The 19,805-nt window shown below is 52.6% G+C and overlaps 1 protein-coding gene across 21 annotated transcripts in view; it reads right to left on the bottom strand.

Annotated features, from left to right (window-relative positions):
- Window positions 1–19,805, bottom strand: part of NFASC (neurofascin) — a 202,073-nt gene that overhangs the window by 154,445 nt on the left and 27,823 nt on the right. Inside the window, exon 1 of one of the 21 annotated variants that reach the window (XM_061381975.1) lies at window positions 8,849–9,023. The exons of the other annotated variants lie outside the window; for them this stretch is intronic. The gene's annotated coding sequence lies outside the window, so the exon portion shown is untranslated. Of the gene's footprint in view, window positions 1–8,848; window positions 9,024–19,805 lie in introns of those variants that run through there. 21 annotated transcript variants of the gene reach the window in all.

Here is a 19,805-nt window from a genome sequence, read left to right as displayed (position 1 = left end):
ACGGGGTGGTCAGGAAAGGACACCAAAGCAGAGGCCTGAACGAAGTGAAGGCAGAGGAGGTGATGGGGGCACAGCAGGGAAGGCCCCACAGCAGGAGCCACTGGAATCCTGAGGATGAGCCCAGAGCCCAGGACGGTGAAGCCTGGGGGGAGGAACGTGCACAGCACGCCGGGGAGTCCGACTTCATGGGGAGCCGTGCACACCACGCCGGGGAGTCCGACTTCTTGGGGAGCCGGAAAGGAGGCCGCTGGAGGGCTCGAAACAGGAAGTGACGGCTGTTTCCTTCCGTCTCTGCCCCTACCCTGGCTCTTCCTGTGCATCAGACCGGGAGCCCCCTGAGCCTCTCATACCAGAGCTCCCTGATGGCACAGACCGTGCTTCCCCTTCCTTCTGATGTCTCCCCTCAGGGCCCAATCCTGCACCCCCACCTGTCACCTAAGGTGCAGCGGCTCCACGCAGTGTGGCGACTCCAGCTGCCCTGCCTGCCCTGCAGGCTTGGCCACCGGAGCCCCTCAGAGGAGCCCAGGTGGCAGTGCAGGCAAGGCTGGCCCCTGCCCCGTGCTGAGGCACCATCGTGGGTAACACACCACCTCGAGCCCTGCATCATCGCTGCAACAGCCTTGAGGCAGCCACCGCTACAGCTGCCCCAGGGGAGCCCGTATCCATAGCAACCAGCATTTGTGAGTTGCCATCCCTGGAGGGAGGGCAGGCAGCATCAGTCTTGCTGTTTATTCTGAGTGGAAACAGGCTTTTCTCCTGCTGGTTTGGGAAGTGCTCCATTCCTGACAGAGGTATCCTCACACACTTCGGTCTGTTTCCCCTCTCTGTCAGCAAGGTGTAGTGGAGATGATATACTGATTCAAAGGTAGGATGTTCTCCCGGTTTCTACTTGAAGCTGATCGTGCATAAAATCTTGCTTCTATGTTACCTGGGAGCTCGGAGTAGGGACAACTAGAAAAAAACAAATCACACAGCTGGTAGGAACCTGAGATGTCCCGCCCCCCTGCCTCTGAGCCAGATGGCACCTCACCTGATCTCATGGCAAAATCAAAAACACATCTTCTTTTTAAATGAATTAAAAATGAAAATGAAAAAATTAGAACACTCATAATAAATGCTTTGCTTAAAAGGTATTCCAGCCTGGGACTCTCATTTCAATGTCTCATATTCCTTTTAGGCCAGGCAGGCAGAGGTTCTACGTTTATCTTACACCATAGGTTACAGGTTAAACATGAGTAGGGGTGAGAGGCTTCCTGGGATGAATGCAAAAGACAGTCACAGGTTTTCTTTTAAAATATTTAAATAATTTGGTGCCCCTTTCTACAGAGATACCAACCAATCTGACCCTAGAAAATATATTCAAACTCAGAAAGCAGGCTTCCATGCGAAAGAAACTGGGCACACCAAGCCACCTTCACCCCAGCAAGACAGTGACGTTGCCACCAGCTCCCGTGAACAGGGGCCACAGCCCACCACAAGAGTCCCAGCCACCTGACAGCTGGACTACGTCAGCCGGGGCAGAAACTGCCCCTTCCTCACACTAAAAACCACATCTCTCATTCCCCAGCTCTTGTCCCTTGAAAGATGGCAAATCTTTTTTTTCTTTTAAAACACACACAGAACAAACCTAGCCCGCTGTCTTTTCTCTATCGCTTTCTGCAGCCTCTAGAACGCACTCTTAAATTCCAGTCTTGACTCTTCCCCTCCTCCCAAAGAACTGCCCTGGCTTTGAAATACAAGGAATCCCACAATCCTCTGTAAAGTTGAGAGAAAAAATGTACCGTTTGGCTGCCCCAGTCCTTTGAGAAGGCACACCTGGTGGCGCTTATGTGAGCCCGTTCCTGCAGCCCCAGAGATGGCCCCTGGTCCCCTCCACCCCCCATCACCTGCGGTCTCCCCTCCCGACACTCGTTCTGCTCAGACAGGACAGCAAGAACACACACCTCTGCCAGCGGCGGGACGCGTGACCCCAGTTTCCCCGTCTACAAAATAGACACAAACTGTACCCATCTTACAGATTGCTTTGGGGGGTATAATCAGACAATTATGTCAAGCATCTAGCACATACATATGTGAATTGTTATTATCAGCTGTTACATTAGTTGCTAATAATAGCTGCTATTTTTGTGGGCCACAAATTTTTCCAGAGCAGATATCAACATTACATAGTTGGATTCCCAGCTCAGTGTCTGGCGCATGGTGGATATTTAAAAAAAAAAAAAAATTAAAATGTCTGTTAAATAAATCTAGTTGAAGAGGCCATAAGCTTATTTCCTATTGGTTCCCACTCCATATTAGACTGCCTTGGCTGTTCCCCTAAGGGGATGGTTATCCTCACATAACCTCTCCTCCTACTCAGAAAAATTCCAGTAAAATCAAACGGAAGGAGGAAAACGCTTTAAGAGCGGGAAGTCTCTCTGCACATCACCTCGCCAGGACTCACCAGGCCTCTCAAAAGATCGGTCCCCTCCCCCTGCCTCCTGGATGCTGTTCAGTAACCAGCTGAATAATGAACCATCAGAGGGGATTCCAACTGATGGCAATTAACACTCTTCCAGCTGGGAAGAGAGTTAACTTCACGGTGCCCAGATCTGCCGACTCCCCTTCCCTCTTCCAGAAAACGCCAGCTGCTACCACTCCACACAGGAGGACCCCACAGATCAGAAAGAAGAACCTGGTCAATGAAACAAGACTGGTGATGGAGACATGGGCACCACGAGACTGTTCTCTCTACTCTTGTATATTGTGAAAAATAAACAAAACCCTGATTAATAATTCCTTCTTTTGCATAACTAGGAGAAGGAAATGGCAACTCACTCTAGTATTCTTGCCTGGAGAATCTCATGGACAGAGGAGCCTGGTGGGCTGCTGTCCATAGCGTCACACAGAGTCAGACACGACTGAAGCGACTTAGCATGCATGCATGCATTGGAGAAGGGAATGGCAACCCACTCCAGCAGTCTTGCCTGGAGAATCCCAGGGAGGGGGGAGCCTGGTGGTCTGCCGTCTATGGGGTCGCACAGAGTCGGACACAACTGAAGTGACTTAGCAGGAGCAGCAGCAGCAGGGCAAAGAAGCCCAAAGGGTTACTCTTTCCAAATCACAGGTGGAACACCAGGCCTGGATTTATATTGTAAAATAAAAGATCTGGAAAATACCTCTGGCATTTGAAAGATCAGTATGGCATTTAGGTGGTATATAGAAAGAGTGTTGGCCTCTGAGCTTGGGCAAGTAACCCAAGTCCCCTGAGCCTCTCCTCCGCTTCCTTACCCTTAAAACTTAGGCTTTGTCCCTACGTCACAGGGCTACCCAGTGAGGCAAAGGAAGTGAAGCTTCCAGTACTGTGAAAGCACCTCAAAAGGTACCTAGCACATAGTAGATGCTGGATAAAATTTAGTTTATTTTCTTCCCTTAATGAAACAAAGCTGTTCTATTGTATTCTTAAGAAGCTTATGGAATCAAACTCCAGAAGTTAGCTGGTGGCCAAGAGTAACTAAGACACATTAGTAACTAAGACACAAAAGAATGCTTCTAAGGAAAGGAACTCAACTCTACTGCCTGGGAAACCTGAGCTCCCAATACCCATCCAAGACTGAAGTGTGTGAATAGCGTCACTTGTCACAGGCACTAAGCCAGAAGGGATAGGGCTGCAGGCTAAGAAGGAGAAGGGCATTCCTCTCCCAGGCCTCGGGCAGCAGCAGGTTTAAGCAAGAGGAGATGCTAGAAGGGTTTGCTGAGCATTTAAATACCATGAAGACCAGACCGATATTTGTACACAAATGTTCATAACATTAGCATTATCCACAATAGCCAAAATGCAGAAACAACCCAGATAGCCACTGACAGATGGATAAACAAAATGTACTATTTATACAATGAAATAACATTCAGTTTTTTAAAGGAACGGAATTCTGATACTTGCTACAACATGGATAACCCTGGAAGACATTATGCTAAATGAAATAAACCAGATACAGGAACACTGATTCCCTAACACGAGGTTACTAGAGTAGCCAGATTCATAGAGACAGGAAGTAGGATGGTGGTTACCAGAGGAGGGGGGCCCACGGGGAGTTAGTGTCTAACGGGTACCGAGTTCCGGTCAGGCAGGACGGAAGGTTCTGGAGATGGTGTCTGCACACAAAGTGAATGGATTTCATGCCCCTGAACCGAACATTTAAAAATGCTTAAAATGGCAAGTTTTATGTTGTATATGTTTAACCACAATTAAACAATAACAGTGATGATAAAGAGAGGAAAAAGTGCCATATTGACAGCATCTTGGTTTTTAGCTTGTATCCCTTTTTCCCAAAGGCTGAAAGCAACCTCAACAGGCCCGCTTGAAGCACAGGTGAACTGGATCCCAGAAAGGCCAGGTAAACTGCAGTAAGTCGTTAGCGATGTGTCCTCCGGCAGGCGCCACCTGGGACGGCTCTGCCACATGAGAGCCAGGGTGAGCACAGCTGTCCTCCTGCCTGCCTGAGGACCAGGTGAGCTGCAGACGGGCGCACAGGCGGGAGGCCGGGGAAGGGCGCAGAGGCCTGGGGAGTCGAGTCACTCTCTCTCCCCCGCATCTCATCAGACCCCAGAAGCGGCACGAAGAGGCCAGCTGTACACACACACATCTCCAGAGCAGCAGAGACCGTCTCAGTGACAGAGCGCCCCGGGAGGCTGCCTGGGCCGGCGCCTGAGGGGAAACTCACTGCAGTGGGATGAGGGCAGTTTTAGGGGAGATGAAATAACCTTTATCCTGACTGCAGTGGTGGTCACATGGGCATACACATCTATCAAAACTCATCTGACGATACCTTTAAAACAAGTACACTTTACTGAATGAAAATTATACCTCAATACAGTTTATTTTAAAAGTTAAAAAAAAAAAGGCAGGGGTGATAAAGTCACACGCTTTGGTAGTAACTTAGGAGGCAAACCTAAAGGGCTCAAGAAGGAAGACGATACATTCCAAAGGACTGTGTGTAGGCCAGGCTGTTCTGTGCTGAGTCTGAGAGACCCCTCCTGCCTCTGCCTCCCCCGACTAACCCCAGGATTTCAGAGTCAGGCAGACAAAGACCCAATCAGACCGCGCAGGCCAAACTTCAGATGCTCCCTCAGAACCAGTTAGTAACATCCTGTCTTGAGGAAAGGGGAACTGGGTGGTGGGTCCCTGTCACTGGCTCTTGGTGTGTGCTCAGGACCATTACCCTGTCACTTATATCTTTCCCTATAAAAGCCTCCAGCAGGGGAGCTGAGGGCTTGGGGACCGAGAAAGCTCCAAGGAGAGCCCCAAGACGGCAACAGGAGCAGTGATCCCCACAGACTGAGCAGCATTCAAGTGCCCAGCACTCAAGCCTCCTGGACAGTCTGCAAGAACTTTGCAGAATGTGCCTACCCAGCCCGTTCTTAGGGAAGAAAGCACTTCAACTTCCTAATGCTGTATCATTCAGGCACTTCCAGATCTGTTTTCCTTTCCCTTCTTCTGGCAAAATATCATCCACTCTCAGGCACGTGTGACTTCTGGGGGGCTGACATCAGCGGTGCCCCCCACGTCTGGCCTAACCAGAGGCTGACAGAGCAATGGGACGCTGGGGTCTCCCATCTTGCCTTCAGGGAGGTCCATGGCAAAGAGATGAGAGTTGCAAGGAAGGGACATGAACAGGACGCTTGGATCTGCTCAGGGTCAAAAATCCAGCTCCCGGGTCATCAAAATTCTGATGTATCTGTTGCTCAGTCGCTCAGTTGTGTCTGACTCTTTGCGACCGCATGGACTGCAGCAAGCCAGGCTTCCCTGTCCTTCACTACCTCCCGGAGCTCGCTCAAACTCGTGTCCATTGAATTGATGATGCCGTCCTAGCATCTCATCCTCTGGCACCCCCTCATCCCCTGTTTGACCCACCTCCTTCTAAATAAACAGACCCACACTCAAATTCTGACTCTCTCGCTTAATCGCTGTGTGACCTTAGGTAAGTCACTTAACCTTTCTGTCTCCCCATCAGTGAAATGGGGATTGTAGGGCCTGCCTCCTCTGATTGCTGACGGAACTGAATGAAGACATGTGTCAGAAGCCTGGGCAGTGCCTGGGGGCAGCCAGAGGACATCCACCGCCTTTCTCCCCCCAGCTCCCTCATCCTGACCCTGCTCAGTCCACAGCAAAGTGGACAGTTACCTCTCGTTTTCAGCCTGGTACTGGCTCCCAGAGCTCAAGGGGGCAGGAGGCAGCCAGGGTCCGCTGGCCCCTTCCCTGAGCCCAGGAGAGCGGCAGGGGCACCAGCATGTGGAAGGACAGCCCCCACGCAGGACAGAGACCCGTGTAGCCCTCAGCAGAGGGGCCCAGCTCCTTCCTCCTGTGCTAAATGGTTTCCTGGTTCATTCATTCACCTTCACAAAAACCAAGACGCACCTGCTATCAAAATCAAGAGCTGAGGAGGCCAGGAGGTCACGCGGCAGAGGTGGAACTGGGACCGGACTCCAGCCTGGCCCCACCACCCACGTCTGACCGCCCTGCCACACTGCCTCCAGGATGCTGCATCCGCTGCTCACAGAGCCCATCGGGGGAGGACAGACTCCCCATCCTTCTGAGGCTGCTCCACGGTACCGGAAGGGTGACGGGGGCAGAAACTGCTTGAGCAGTTGACACAAGGAGCCTCCTGCCCTTCCCTGACCGCTCACGGATCTCACCGAGGGGCCCTTTGCTCTGGCGCCTACACGGTGTCCACTTGGAGAGCTTCTAGCAGCTCTTGCTGAGCACGCATCCACCACAGATGCCTCGTCCTGTGTGCGGAGGCCCAGGGCCACAGGCCCTGGCAACGCTGAGCGCTGCTTGCTGGGGAGCAAGGCACATCTGCCCAGAAGGCCACTAACCCTCGGGCGCTCCAGAGTTCCCAGGAGTAGTTCCCCTCTCTCAGCCTTCCTCCTGGGGCCTCCTGAACAGTCCAGTCTCCCAGCTTTCCGCATCCTAGATCCCGGGTGAGTCCTTGGTGCGCCCAGAAGCTGCTGGCGGTAGGCACCCTGTGTTACTGACACATGGTCCGGCATCTTTCAGGGATGGTCAGGGGTCCAGGAAACAAAGCTGCCAAGACTCCAAGAAAGAAAATCCCTCGAGTGGTCATGAACCCGGAGTCCGGCCTGCAGGAAGGCCCCCCCTTCTAAAGTGCTGGGTGCTTCTCAAAGATCTCTAAGGAAGAACATCCCACCCAGTCCCCGGTCACCGTCAGGAAGTATCCTTGCATCTGACCTCAGTCCTCGTGGCCGCCAAGGCCACACGCACTGTTTCCGTCTACTGGCACTCGGGCTGGAGGGCGCGGGCTCCGGAGCGGGGCAGACAGTGTGACACTGGATGTGCTTCCCTCCTTGAGCCCGGCGTAGAGCGGCACAGTTACTGGGACAGTTCCAGGAGATGACAGAGCTCAAAGCTCCAGCAGCGTGGATCCCAGGGCAAGCTCTCCAGGAACATTCACCAGTGTTATGGCTGTTGATGGTGTCCGCATCACCGGGGAGGCCACCTGGCCAGCTCCTCCTGGAGCTCCATGTGCAAGGAAGCCTTGGAAGGCGGTGTGCCCACACTGACTCAGCATGCCGCCCTCCTGAGGAAGGCCCTGTCTCTGCTCCTGGACCTTTCAGGAACCTCCCAGAGCAACTGACAGTCAGACAGAGCCAGAAGGAAACCCCAAAAGCTCGGGAGGACGCTGGGTCATCCCTCCGGGCGGCTGACTCCCACTGGACTCTCCACATGCACACACTCCCACACCCCACGTCCAGCTGTTTCTCCAGGGCTCACGTACTAAGCAGACGAGCATCCAGCCCGGCAGATGAATCACAGAAACAGTGCTCCCAAGAGCATGCAGGTGCTTCTACAAATAGTCACTGCTGCTTCAGACTGTGGGGGAGGGAGGGAGGCGAACGCCTGGCACGGGCAGCAGTGGCGAGCCCGGAAGGGCAGCGTTCTCTGCAGGGCCTGCTCATCACCCATCGCGCTGAGGCTGGGGCCCAGGCAGGCAACACCAGGGGCGCGCCGGGCTCAGAGCCTGCCCTGTCTGCTCTGTGCACCGGAAGAAGGAGCCCCTTCCTTTTCCCTCCCACTCACAACCAGATCAGCATGCATCTCTCAGAGCTGTCTTATGATGGAAGGGTTTCCTAATTCAAGGTAGCTCCTGGCCAGACTCACTTCCAAAGCTGAAAGGGAGGCACCATCAGTTCCTGGGAGAGCCAGCTGACCCAGGCATCTGACTCCCCGCTTGTTCTGGTTCAGCACTGAGGGACAGGGAACCGGGACTCCCCTGAACTAGGACCTGCTCTCATCCCCTGGAAGCCAGCCGAGAGGGAAACAGCCTGTTCTCACTTCTCTGCAAGCAGCAGCTTCTGCCTTCTGACCTGAGACCCGGAGATGCCAACACTGAGCCTTCCTGGTGGGCCTGGAAGGCAAGGGGCTCACGTGGGCTGGTGGAAGCCAGAGAAAGGAGCTGAAGGAGAGAAAGGGAGAGGCCAGGAAAGACAGGAAACAGAGGGGAGGGCCATGTCACAGAGTTCACGCAGAGAGCCGTGCAGTGAGGTCCGCAGCACCGAGTCCTCCCTGGGCTGAAACGAGCTTCAGCACAGCCCTTCCCTGACACCCCTGTTCCTCAGCCCAAAGCGCCCCTGCCACCCTCGCCCCCGCCTGCCTCCCTCCTACGTTTCAGTTCATTCATCACAATCGCAACTCTCCTTCTAGCCCACCTGCTTCATGCTCCTGATCCTAACACCAAACAGGCCCACTCTCTGGTGCGGAAGCCTTTTGCAGGCCTTGCACACAAGCAGAGCTCTAGCAGCGTCAGGGAATTATGCAGAATCCCACACAGGCCGAAGCGGGACTCACCTGGAAGGAGGCAGCGGGCGGGTACAGGAGGCCAAGGGACGGGGCGGAGGCAAGCATCCCAGCCGTCTGGGGGAGGCGGCCAGTCCACCCAGAGCCTGCTCAGTCCCCCTCCATGGGGACAGGTGGGACGGAAAGCAAGGTGCGCTTTCAGCCACCCCGGGGGGCAGACGCAGGCCTGAGCAAATTCCTAGCTAGGCCTTCCCCTTGGCCGCCTGCCGCAGAGCAAACACAGCAGCCCGGCCCTCGGTGGAGTCAAAATTGCTCGCGGCTTCCCTGCTCCTCGCCACCTCCCACGTGCCACCTCCCCAGCCCTCCTGGCACAAACAGGGCTCTGTTACCGCAAGCCCACCATGTCCCCTGAGAAGGCTGTGAATGGGACGCCACACAATGCTCTTGTTTATTAATAAGCACTCGGGTCCCCACCCCCAGCCGGCCTGCTCGCTCTCTCGCCGCCGGGTCCCCTCCTGCATAATGGAGGGGTTGTGCCACCCGTGACACAGGCCAGGCTGTGCCGCTCAGGCTTCGAGGGGGACAGATGCAGACAAGTGCCAGGCCGAGCCAGGCTCCCCAGGGCAGGGGCGGATGGGGCGCAGACCCCCCAGCTAAGACCTGGAGGCGCCATGGCTATGGGGGAGCACAGTGTGCTGTGGGTGGTACCAGCCCCCCACGCAAGTCAGGACGGCAGCGGGTCATGGAGCATTTACTCAACCCCTACCCTGCCCATCGCGGCCAGGTGTTGCCCACACGAGGGGGCAGCTCTCCACATACCTCGGCTCAGCCCACTGGCTCACCTCTGCTTCAGGGCTCCAGGACAAACCGTCCCTCTTCCTCTCGACAGTCCATCGCACATCTGATGACAGCCATGCGTGTAGCCTCTGCCAACGCTTCCAGTCTTCTCTGGGCTAAATATCTCCAGTCTCTCCAACCACCCCGCAGGAAGCTATCTCCAGGCTACTGCTCCAGCCTGCTTCCCCTAAGAGGGCCAGACTTCAGAAGGTCAGGCTTTCCCTCAAGCTCTCCTATCCTGCTGGTGAGAGAGTGCCTTATAACATTCTTCCCGGGGAAAGCTTAGAAATACATTCAAATGTCTTTAAAACGTTTATGCCCTTTGTTCCGTAAATACCATTCTGGGAGTAGATCTTAAGTAAATAATCAAGGACAATTAGAATATATGTCACACAAATGTTTATCAGAGTATTGTTTATAAAGGTAAAAAATTAGAAGACCCCTAGACAGCCATCACTAGGGGAAATGTTAACCACACTATGGCAAGTCCATGGCTTGACAGGCTGTGGAGTATGGAAACAAGGGTTCTGACTCTGCCATTTACTGGCTGTGTTACTTCAGGCGAGTTACTGAGCCTCTCTATGCCTCACTATTTGTATAATTGGCATAATAAAACAATCAATCAATTCAATGACAACAGTACCTGATAAATAAGGTAAATGCTTAAAATAAAAACACTTCGATTCTTACTATTACCGCAGGCCACAGAATATTACATAATTGTTAAAATGATGAAATAATGCAGGGCATCTTAATAACATGAACAAGTAAAAAAAGGGCAGATTACAAAAATAGCGTAAGAATGGCTATCTTTGAATAGTGCAATTATAGATAATTTGCATTTTTGCTTTGTGCTTATTTACATTTTTTAAATTTTCTGCAAAGAACATAAATTACTCTGGTGGACAACAAGTATGTGTAACAGGATGGTCCTACCCCCAGCCCAGAGACAGGGCAGCGCTGGTCCCTGCCGTGACCACCTTCGGGGAAGCCCCTCTGGACCCTGGACCTTCTCTTCCCACGGCTGCCCCACACTGAGCGGCAAGGTGGTAACCCAGCCCCGGGCCCGGCTCCCTCAGCCCCACACCTTGCCTACCGCTTGCCCATTCCCCAGGGGCTTCTTAGGGCCCTTTCTCTTGCCAATGACGAACACGGGGCTGGTGGAGTGTGGGAAAGTCTGGAAAGGATCATTGAGAAAGGCCTGGCCACAGTGGAAGGTGTGGCCTCAGGTTCAGAGCTGGAAAAGGGGCACCTCTCAGATGAGGGGCAGAAGCAACTCCCCCTGCATATCGGTAGGGTAGAGAGGGGCGACTGGAGAGACCAAATTCATCCCACCTTGAAGAGGAATAGAGGGAAAGACTGAGAAAGCCAGACAAGCATCCAGACAGGGGTGCCCCCAGAGGGCGGAACCTCCTGCCCCAACTCTGCTGCTCTCGGGTGTCTGTGGCTCTTCTCATGGGGGCAGCCACGCTGGCTGACCCCTTGGTGCCCCTGCCGACGGCAGCCCCTTTCTGGATGCGGGGTGACGGCCCAGGACAGAGCAGGGGTGGGGCAGGTGGGCAGCTCTGGCTGGGGAAGGCAGAAGAGGGCAGAGAGCTGCGGGGCGGCTGGCTGGAATGTGGGTCACGTCCGCAGAGGCTGGAACAACAGCTGTGCCACTGGGCCTGGCAGAGAAGTCCCTCCTGTTCTGGGAGGGCAGCCCCTCACCCCCACCCATCAGGAGCACCCCTCTGCCACCCACAGCCCCCACTGACAGGACTGGAATGCCACTCTGCCACCCCAGGACTGTCAGCAATGAACCATCTGGGGACTGGCAACTAGGCCAGAGCGTGACCCATGGCCCAGAGGAATTGCGGGCTCGGGGCGGGTCTGAGTCCCTGCCTGAGGTCCTCACATCACATTTGTTAACTGCTGTGGCGAAGGGTTCAGCCTCACCTTCAGGCACAGAATCCTCACTTTCTAGAAAGAAAAGCAAACTCTACTAAAGCCAGAAACTTGCTGTCAAGAAGTACTTCACCTAAAGTGGTTAAGGAATAGCTGGGTGACCCCCAACAACAGTTGAAAAATGCCCACATGGAGTGGGAGATGGGCTAGGAGAGCCTCTGAGGGCTCATCCAGGGCCGAGCTGCCAGGAGTGCATGCGGCTGCAGGCGGCCGGCAGGAAGCTGGTCCCTCCGAAGTGAGGCTGGGGTGAGGAGGACAGGTTCCCAGAGCAGCCGGCCCAGGACTGTGCCACCCGGATCTGTCTGTGGCTGTGCCTATGTGTGAGCGTGCATTTGTGAGTCTGCGTGAAGGCACACACCTGGCGGAGGGCTTTGGCTCCCACATGTGCACCCCCATGAGTGTGAGCACACTTTGCTGCATGAAGATGTCTCAGTGTACTTACATCTTAGTGCATACCTACACGCCCGACTTGGTGAGCTTATGTGTGTGACTGTCCCAGAATGTCTGTCTAGTGGTCTGTGTGTGCAACTTTAGTGTGACTCAATATGTGTGGGTATTTGGGCATGTACACAGGTGTTCCAACACACATACATGGTATGGGATGTGTGCTCCTTGGGTTTATAGGCTGGTATCATCGTGTAGGTGTGTGAGTGCAAATATGTGTGTGTGAGTTACAACAGAAGGATGTGTTTTGATGTGCGGGTCTGTTACTCTCACACGTGTTGGTCCTGGCTCCTCTGTGCATGTTTATGGCATGTGTGTCTATCCTGATGTGTGCACCATCTCTGTGTGTGTCTGCACATGCATGTGCATGGGTGTGGAGGGGAAGGGTCAGGAGAGGGTGCGGCAGTCCCATGGTCTCCCTGCTGCTCTCTAGGCAGGAACAACACTGCATGAATCCGCCACCTGCAAACCCTGTGGGGGCTCCTGCTTCTGAAGAATAAAACCCACCTCTCCCAGGCTGACACCCAGGCTGACATCAATATCCAGTAATCTGCTACACTTGCTTTTCTCCAAATGTCTGAGATAGACCATCTCTACCTCTGCTTTTCTGCTTCTTTGCCTGGAGGTCCCTTACCCTGTCTGTCTCCGCCCAACAAAATCCTACCCATCCTCTAAGGCCTAGAGCCAATGCCACCTGCTCCAGGAAGCCACCAGACCTATCCTCTAGCAAGATGTGACCATTCCTGCCTCCGGCTTCCAAGCAAATTACTTATATCCCTCACTAAGCACAGATCCCGTCCTCCTTTCACTGCAATGATGGGCACAAGCATTTCTTCCTCTACTGGATGATGAATTCAGAGTCAGGAACTCCACCCAGTTCTCTGCAGCTCCCTGAGTGCCTGGTTCAATATCTGGCACACGGAGCCTGCAGCTAATGTTCACTGGGCTTAGCTGCCCAGCAAGCTGAAAATGGAGATGACGTTTACTGTCTTGGAGCCTTTAGAACTGGGCAAGTATGTGATAAAGGCCCGCAAGTCTCTAGCCCTGGTAAACTGCGGGGCTAGGAAAGCCTATTATTAGCCTCTGTGGTCTCAGGTTCTGTGCCTAAAGGAGCCTCCTCTGGGAGCAAATGCCCAAGGTCAGGTGGGACAGTTCTGCCAGCTTCTTCATCCTTGTGAAGCATGGTTACCTAACAACTGACCTCTCTCAGCAGCTGGGCACAGCTCCAAAGCCCTATCCACACTGGAATACACACCATCTGCTGCTGCAGCCAGGATAGAGTCCAGTTACACATTTCCTTCAGCAACCCTACACGCACAGTCCCAATCCCGAGGTTTCCCCATGGAGGCTGAGCTTCTGCAGCCCACTCTGCCTGCCCACCAGCCAGATCTCCAGCATCCAGAGGAAGACCCTGGCTCACAGTGATGGGGAAGGGAGCAAGAAGTACTCTTCAAGGCCTGGTGCCAGGAGAAAGAGTCCCTGAGCAAAGAATTCAAGAATAAGAGCGGTGTTTGACTCATACTTTGGGCCAATAACCAGAGTGGCTAAAATTTTACTAAAAAATTGATAATACTAAACATTGGTAAAGATGTGGTATAACTGGAACAAGTACACTGCTGGCAGAAGAAGAAACTGTACAGTCACTTTGGAAGACTGCTGGGCAGGGCACACTAAAGCCAGGCACGCTAACACCTGCAGTCCAGCAGTCCCACTCCTGGGCGCTCACCCAGCGGAAGTCAGCACTTACATCCACACACAGGTTCGTTCAGCAGTGACTGACTATACTCAAATCCATACAGACTTGCGAGAGGACCTGAAGAGCCAAAACAATTTTGAAGAACAACAAACCAGAGACTCACATTTCTGAACTGCAAAACTTACTGTAAAACTCCTGGAGAAGGAAATGGTAATCCACGCCAGTATTCTTGCCCGGAGAATCCCATGGATTCCCATGGATGAGCCTGGTAGGCTACAGTCCATAGGGGCGCAAGAGTCGGACACGACTTAGTGACTAAACAACCACCACCACCACCACCACTATAAAACTACAGCAATCGAATCAGTGCTGTATTGGCACAAGGATAGACAGCCCAACGAAATAGAATTTAGAGTTCAGAAATTAACTCATACATCTATGGCCAACTGATCTTTTTTTCAAACTTTATAAACTTTTTATTTTGTATTGGGATATAGCTGATTGGGCTTCCCTCATAGCTCAGCTGGTAAAGAATCCGCCCGCAATGCAGGAGACCCCAGTTCAATTCCTGGGTCAGGAAGATCCGCTGGGGAAGGGAGAGGCTTCCCTGGTGGCTCAGCTGGTAAAGAATCCACCTGCTGATTAATGATGTTGTGGCAGTTTCAGATGAACAGCGAAGGGACTCAGCCGTACATATACACGCATCCATTCTTCCCCAAACCCCACTCCCATCCAGGCTGGCACATAGCATTGAGCAGAGTTCCATGTGCTGTACAAGAGGTCCTTGTTGGTTACCCATTTTGAATACAGCAGTGTGTACAGGACATTCCCAAACTCCCGAACTATCCTTTACCCCTGGCAACCACAAGTTCGTTTTCTAAGTCTGTGAGTCTCTGTTTTATAAGTACATTTGTATCATTTCTTTTTAGACATAGAAGGGATGTCATAAGTATTTCTCCTTCTCTGTCTGACTTTACTCAGTATGACACTCTCTAGGTCCGTCCACGTTGCTGAAACGGCTTTATTTCATTCTTTTTATGGCTGAGTAATATTCCACTGGATATATGCACCACAACTTCTTTATCCATTCCTCTGTCGATGGGCATTTAGGTTGCTTCCACATCTTGGCTACTGTAAACAGTGCTGCAATGAACACTGGGGTGCATGTATCCTTTCAGATCATGTTCTTCTCTGGATAGATGCCCAGGAGTGGGACGGCAGGGAAGTACGGTAGCTCTGTTTTTAGTGTTTTAAGGAGCCTCCATATGGTTCTCCACAGTGGCTATACTGTGAGTCTGAGTGAACTCCGGGAGTTGGTGATGGACAGGGAGGCCTGGCGTGCTGCAATTCATGGGGTCGCAAAGAGTCGGACACGACTGAGCAACTGGACTGAACTGAACTGATGTGGTCAAATTTATAGAAACAGAAAGTAGATTAAGGTTGCCAGGGCCCAGGGGAGCAGAGAATGGGGAGTTGCTGCTTAATGTTTACAGAGTTTCCACTGGAGTAATGAAAAGTTTTGGAAATAGAGAGCAGTGACAGCTGTACCGCACTGTGGTAATATCCTAATGCCATGAACAGTACACTTAAAATGGTTAAAATGGAAAATCTCATGTCACACACACACACATATAGTTACAGCAATAAAAAAGATTTGTTTAAAAATCACTGCAGCATCCTCCCCTGCTTTGCTGCCAAACCCATCAATACCCGACTACAAATAAATGCCTGTCAGGACACATGCGACAAAGACAGAAGATTTCAGAAGCGCTATTTCCCCAGAGGGCGATACTCTTCAAACCTTTGAGTGAGTTACTGTGATGCTACAGTGGTGGAGGGATCTATTCTTGAAATTCCACCGACCTTGTCATTCACTTCCTGGGCCTGGCTGTAGAACTGGGACAGCGTCACCAGCCTCCAACGTGCATCTGAAATCTCCTGAGAACCAGGCTACGTGTCTCTGACCCAGCACCTTCCCTCCAGGCCCCTCTCTAGACGTCTTCAGTTCCACCCTCGTCACTGCTGACTTCATCTTTTGTCACCCAGTAGGTAAAATATACGCAGCACACTGGCCTGGGGCCTCTGCCCTGAGTTCTCTGCCAGACTTCCAAAGCTGGCTGAAATATTTAACCTTTAAAGAGAAGCCATGGATTGTTCAGGCTTCGGCAAGTGAAAGTGAAAAGTAAAGTCGCTAGTCGTGTCCGACTCTTTGCGACCCCATGGACTGTAGCCCACCAGGCTCCTCCATTCATGGGATTTTCCAGGCAAGAATACTGGAGTGGGTTGCCATCAGGAGATCTTCCCGACCCAGGGATTGAACCCGGATCTCCTGCATTGTAGGCAGACGCTTTACCGTCTGAGCCACCAAGGAAGATAGACGGCAAGAGATGTGCTATTTTAAAATTTTTAAAACTCCACTTGCCAAGGTACCAGTTCACCTGCACTCATCACCAGTCTCCTTCTCACACTGCCCCTAAAGAGGGAGAATGATCTGTGCGTAGTTCACTTCCCAGCCAGACCGATGACTGCAACAACCTAACTGCCCCACTGACCCTCATGAAGAGGGGGCTCCCCACTGACCCCCTCTTCCCCAGCAGTTAGGCAATGCTATTTTGTGTTAAGCAGCCCACCACATTCCCAAGTTATATTTTGGACTTGGTCTCTCTAAAACTCCTAAAATGCATATCTTTCTTGGTATCTTGGAGGTGTACATAATTCAATAACTGTTCACATCATCTTTTTTAGTGTATGGAAATGGCAACCCACTCCAGTATTCTTGCCTGGAGAATCCCAGGGACGGCGGAGCCTGGTGGGCTGCTGTCTATGGGGTCGCACAGAGTCAGACACGACTGAAGCAACTTAGCAGCATAAGGCTTTCTGACTGATCTTTTAAATGAACAGACCAGAATTTATACATTCGGATGACTGCTGACTCCTTCCAAGAAGTCCCCTTGGGAGGCTATAATCCCAGGGATGGGGGAGCCTGGTGGGCTGCCGTCTATGGGGTCACACAGAGTCGGACACGACTGAAGTGACTTAGCATAGCATACATATTCTAACAATGCACTTGCCTGTCCTTAGAACATTCCTGAAGCTTCTCTTTGGAACTGCTTTCAAAGCCTATAGCATAGCTTTTGATGGGCCCCCAAGGTAGCAAATGTTTATCCTATGTGGGTAGATTCGATTTTTTTTCTTAGCTTGAAAGACAGGGCTAAGAATGGGAAAGACAGCTGGTGACGCAGTTGGGAATACTATTGAAGGTTAAAAGCGAAGAATTACTATTATCGAGGATAGATCTCTGAAGACTATTCCTAGGAGGATGAAACAAGATTCTGAGCACTGGCCCCCTTATAGGGATAAATACACAGCCCTCAAATGGTGCAGTTTTGGAGGACAACACATGTGTGAGTGAGTAAGATCTGGTTATACCATTAAAAACAATTTGAAATCACTCTATTGTCACCATAGATTCCTTTGCTGTATCCATTCACGTCACTGTGTCTGGCCAGGTGCTAGGAACTAGAAACTTTCCAGAAGTGGCTGCCAAAGACAGTGGCCTAGAGTGGGCACAGGGAGCAGGCTGCCTGCTCTCTAACGAAGACAGAGGCTGGGACATGCAGGGATGCGGGCAAAGTCTGGCGGGTCCTCGTTAAGTTAAACATTGAATTACACGTGGACTAGAAACTCCACTCCTAGGTGTACACGCCAGATTACTGAAAACAAGTGCTCACACAAAAACGAGGACAGAAATGTTCATGATAGCACTACTCACAAGAAACAAAAAGCCTACCAACAGATCAATGGATAAACAAAATGTGGTGTATACAGATGAAATATTATAGAGCCACAAACAGGACCTGCCACAGCATGAATGCACCTTAAAAACGTCATGCTAAGTGAAAGAAACCAGTCACAACAAGCCGCAGAGTGCATGGTTCCGTTTCTGTGAAATGTCCAAAAGAGGTGTGTGCGGAGAAGAGATGGCCAGGGGCGATGGAGGGACGGAAGGGGTCTGGAACTAGACAGTGGTGATGGTACCCAGCAGTGTGAAGAAACGAAATGCCACGGAACTGTATATTTTAAAATGGTCAACTTTATGTTGTGGGTATTCTACGAAAAGGAAAAAAAGACAAAAGAAGTAAGCGGGCAGGGTTTCTACGCTCACCTCTGGCAGGAAAGCAGTCTGCAGTGGGCAGCGGTGCTGGCGAGACCTGGCGGAGCGCACAGGCAGCGGGGCTGAGAGCCTCACAGGTGCGAGAGGAGAAGGGGTGCAGGGACGCCGGCCCACACCAGCGACCACCAGGGACACCAGCCAGCCCGCAGCAAATGCAACTCAAGCCATGTGTGACAAAAGATCCCCTGCGGTGAGAAGCAGGGACATTTCCCGAGACAAAGCCAGAGGAGAGCGTTTCTAATGCAGCTGGTTTCCCTGTCGACTCTCATCTCTGCCTGCAGCATCCTGACCGGCTGCCTAGGACAGCACTCCTGTCTCTTCTGGGTCATCAGCGCTGGGAGCCTGGGGGCTGGGCCGGGGGCAGGGCCTGCAGATAAGATTCCTCCCTCCACCAGCAGCTGCTTGTCAGGAGGGCGACCCAGGCCACACTGCTCTGCAAGGCACCCTCCTTTCCTCCCCCAGCTCCCTGAGGGGCTCACAGATGCTCCCGGCGCCTCTCTGAATGGCCAGCTCCAGGCTCGAGCAGGAAACTCACACACCAGTCAGGCAGCTGAGGCTGCTCTCCAACCACCTGCCCCCGGCAGCCTCCAGCTTAGGGGTATGTTTTCCTAATCTTCATGTGTGAGGATCTACAAATCCAGAGAACAGACAAGACCCTTAGCAGCAATTACAAGACTAATAACATTAAGTCTTAAATGGTTATTACCAACCCAGATCCCTTATTAGTTGTGACAGCCAGTGAATTGGGGAAGCAGTGAATTGTAGTGCATATGAAAAGTAACTTTAAAATTCAATTGTCTCTCTGGCTAAGGCTCAGTGCAGCTGCTGGACCTGAGACCCAGGCTCTGGGAAAGATTGGAGAGCGACCCAGGCACGCGAGGCCTGCTCCTGACTCAGGGATTACTGGAGGCCACCTTCACACCTTGCACACTCAGCAGCAGGGGGGACTACAGACCTCCTGCATGCTTCTGGCGTCTTCCAGTCTCCTCAGGTCGGGAGAAAGGAACGAAGGACCAACTTCTGTTGCTGGTGACGGCAGCGCAAGGATGCCTAAGGCAGGGGAGGCACTGCCCAGCGGCCAGGCTCAAAGGGACCTCCCCACGGACGGCAGCTCCAAGCACAGCGAGCGTGACAAGGAGCTGATTCATTCCACTTGCTGGGAGACGGCGAGGTGTGGTGTGAAACAGGCGGCAGAAAAAGCAGCCTGCAGGGCACCTGCACTAAGGCAAGGGGCCGGGCAGCTGAAAAGGCAGTGGGATGACCTCTGAGAAAGGAGTCAGGCCCTGATCATCCCCCCTAACCGCGGCCACGCGGGGATGGAGATGGGGCTGCTACAGCTCCTGTGAGGACAACATCCCCACGCTGACGGCAGGCAGGCTGCGCCCCACAAGAAGGCGAGGGAGGGCCAAGGGAGGGCCGGAGGACCTGAGAGGGGAGAGGCAGCTCAGAGGGGCAACTGTCAGGCCAACCGCAGCACGCAGCCCGTTGCCATGACGACGCCCTCCTGCGTGGCACCCAGGAATAAATGATTGATCGCAGACACTGCTTTCCCGCCTGCCCAAAGCCCCCAGTGCCCTCTTGGCTGCCGCCATTCATCTCCCCTCCTCCACCTGTTCTGTATTTGGCTGAAAGAGGAACCAAACAGGAGCCCAGAAACATCACAGGCCCCCAAGCCCCTCCCCTCACCTCTCTGCCTCCCTGTCCTTCTCACCCTGGCTGCCCTCTTCACCCGTCACAGGCTGAACCATGGCCCCTAAAACTCTTATGCTGAAGTCCAAACCTCCAGAACCCAGAATGGGACAGAATTCAGGCCTCCTGAAGAGATAATTATGGTAAAATGAGGTCCTTAGTGTGGGCTCAAACCAGCATGACTGGTGTTCTTATAAGAACAGAAGGTGGGACGTAGGTACAAG

The sequence above is a fragment of the Bos javanicus genome, chromosome 16, assembly GCF_032452875.1.
Source record: "Bos javanicus breed banteng chromosome 16, ARS-OSU_banteng_1.0, whole genome shotgun sequence".
Lineage (NCBI taxonomy): Eukaryota > Metazoa > Chordata > Mammalia > Artiodactyla > Bovidae > Bos > Bos javanicus.
Note: the sequence above shows the minus strand (reverse complement) of the source record. Positions and strands in the feature narration are given on the sequence as shown.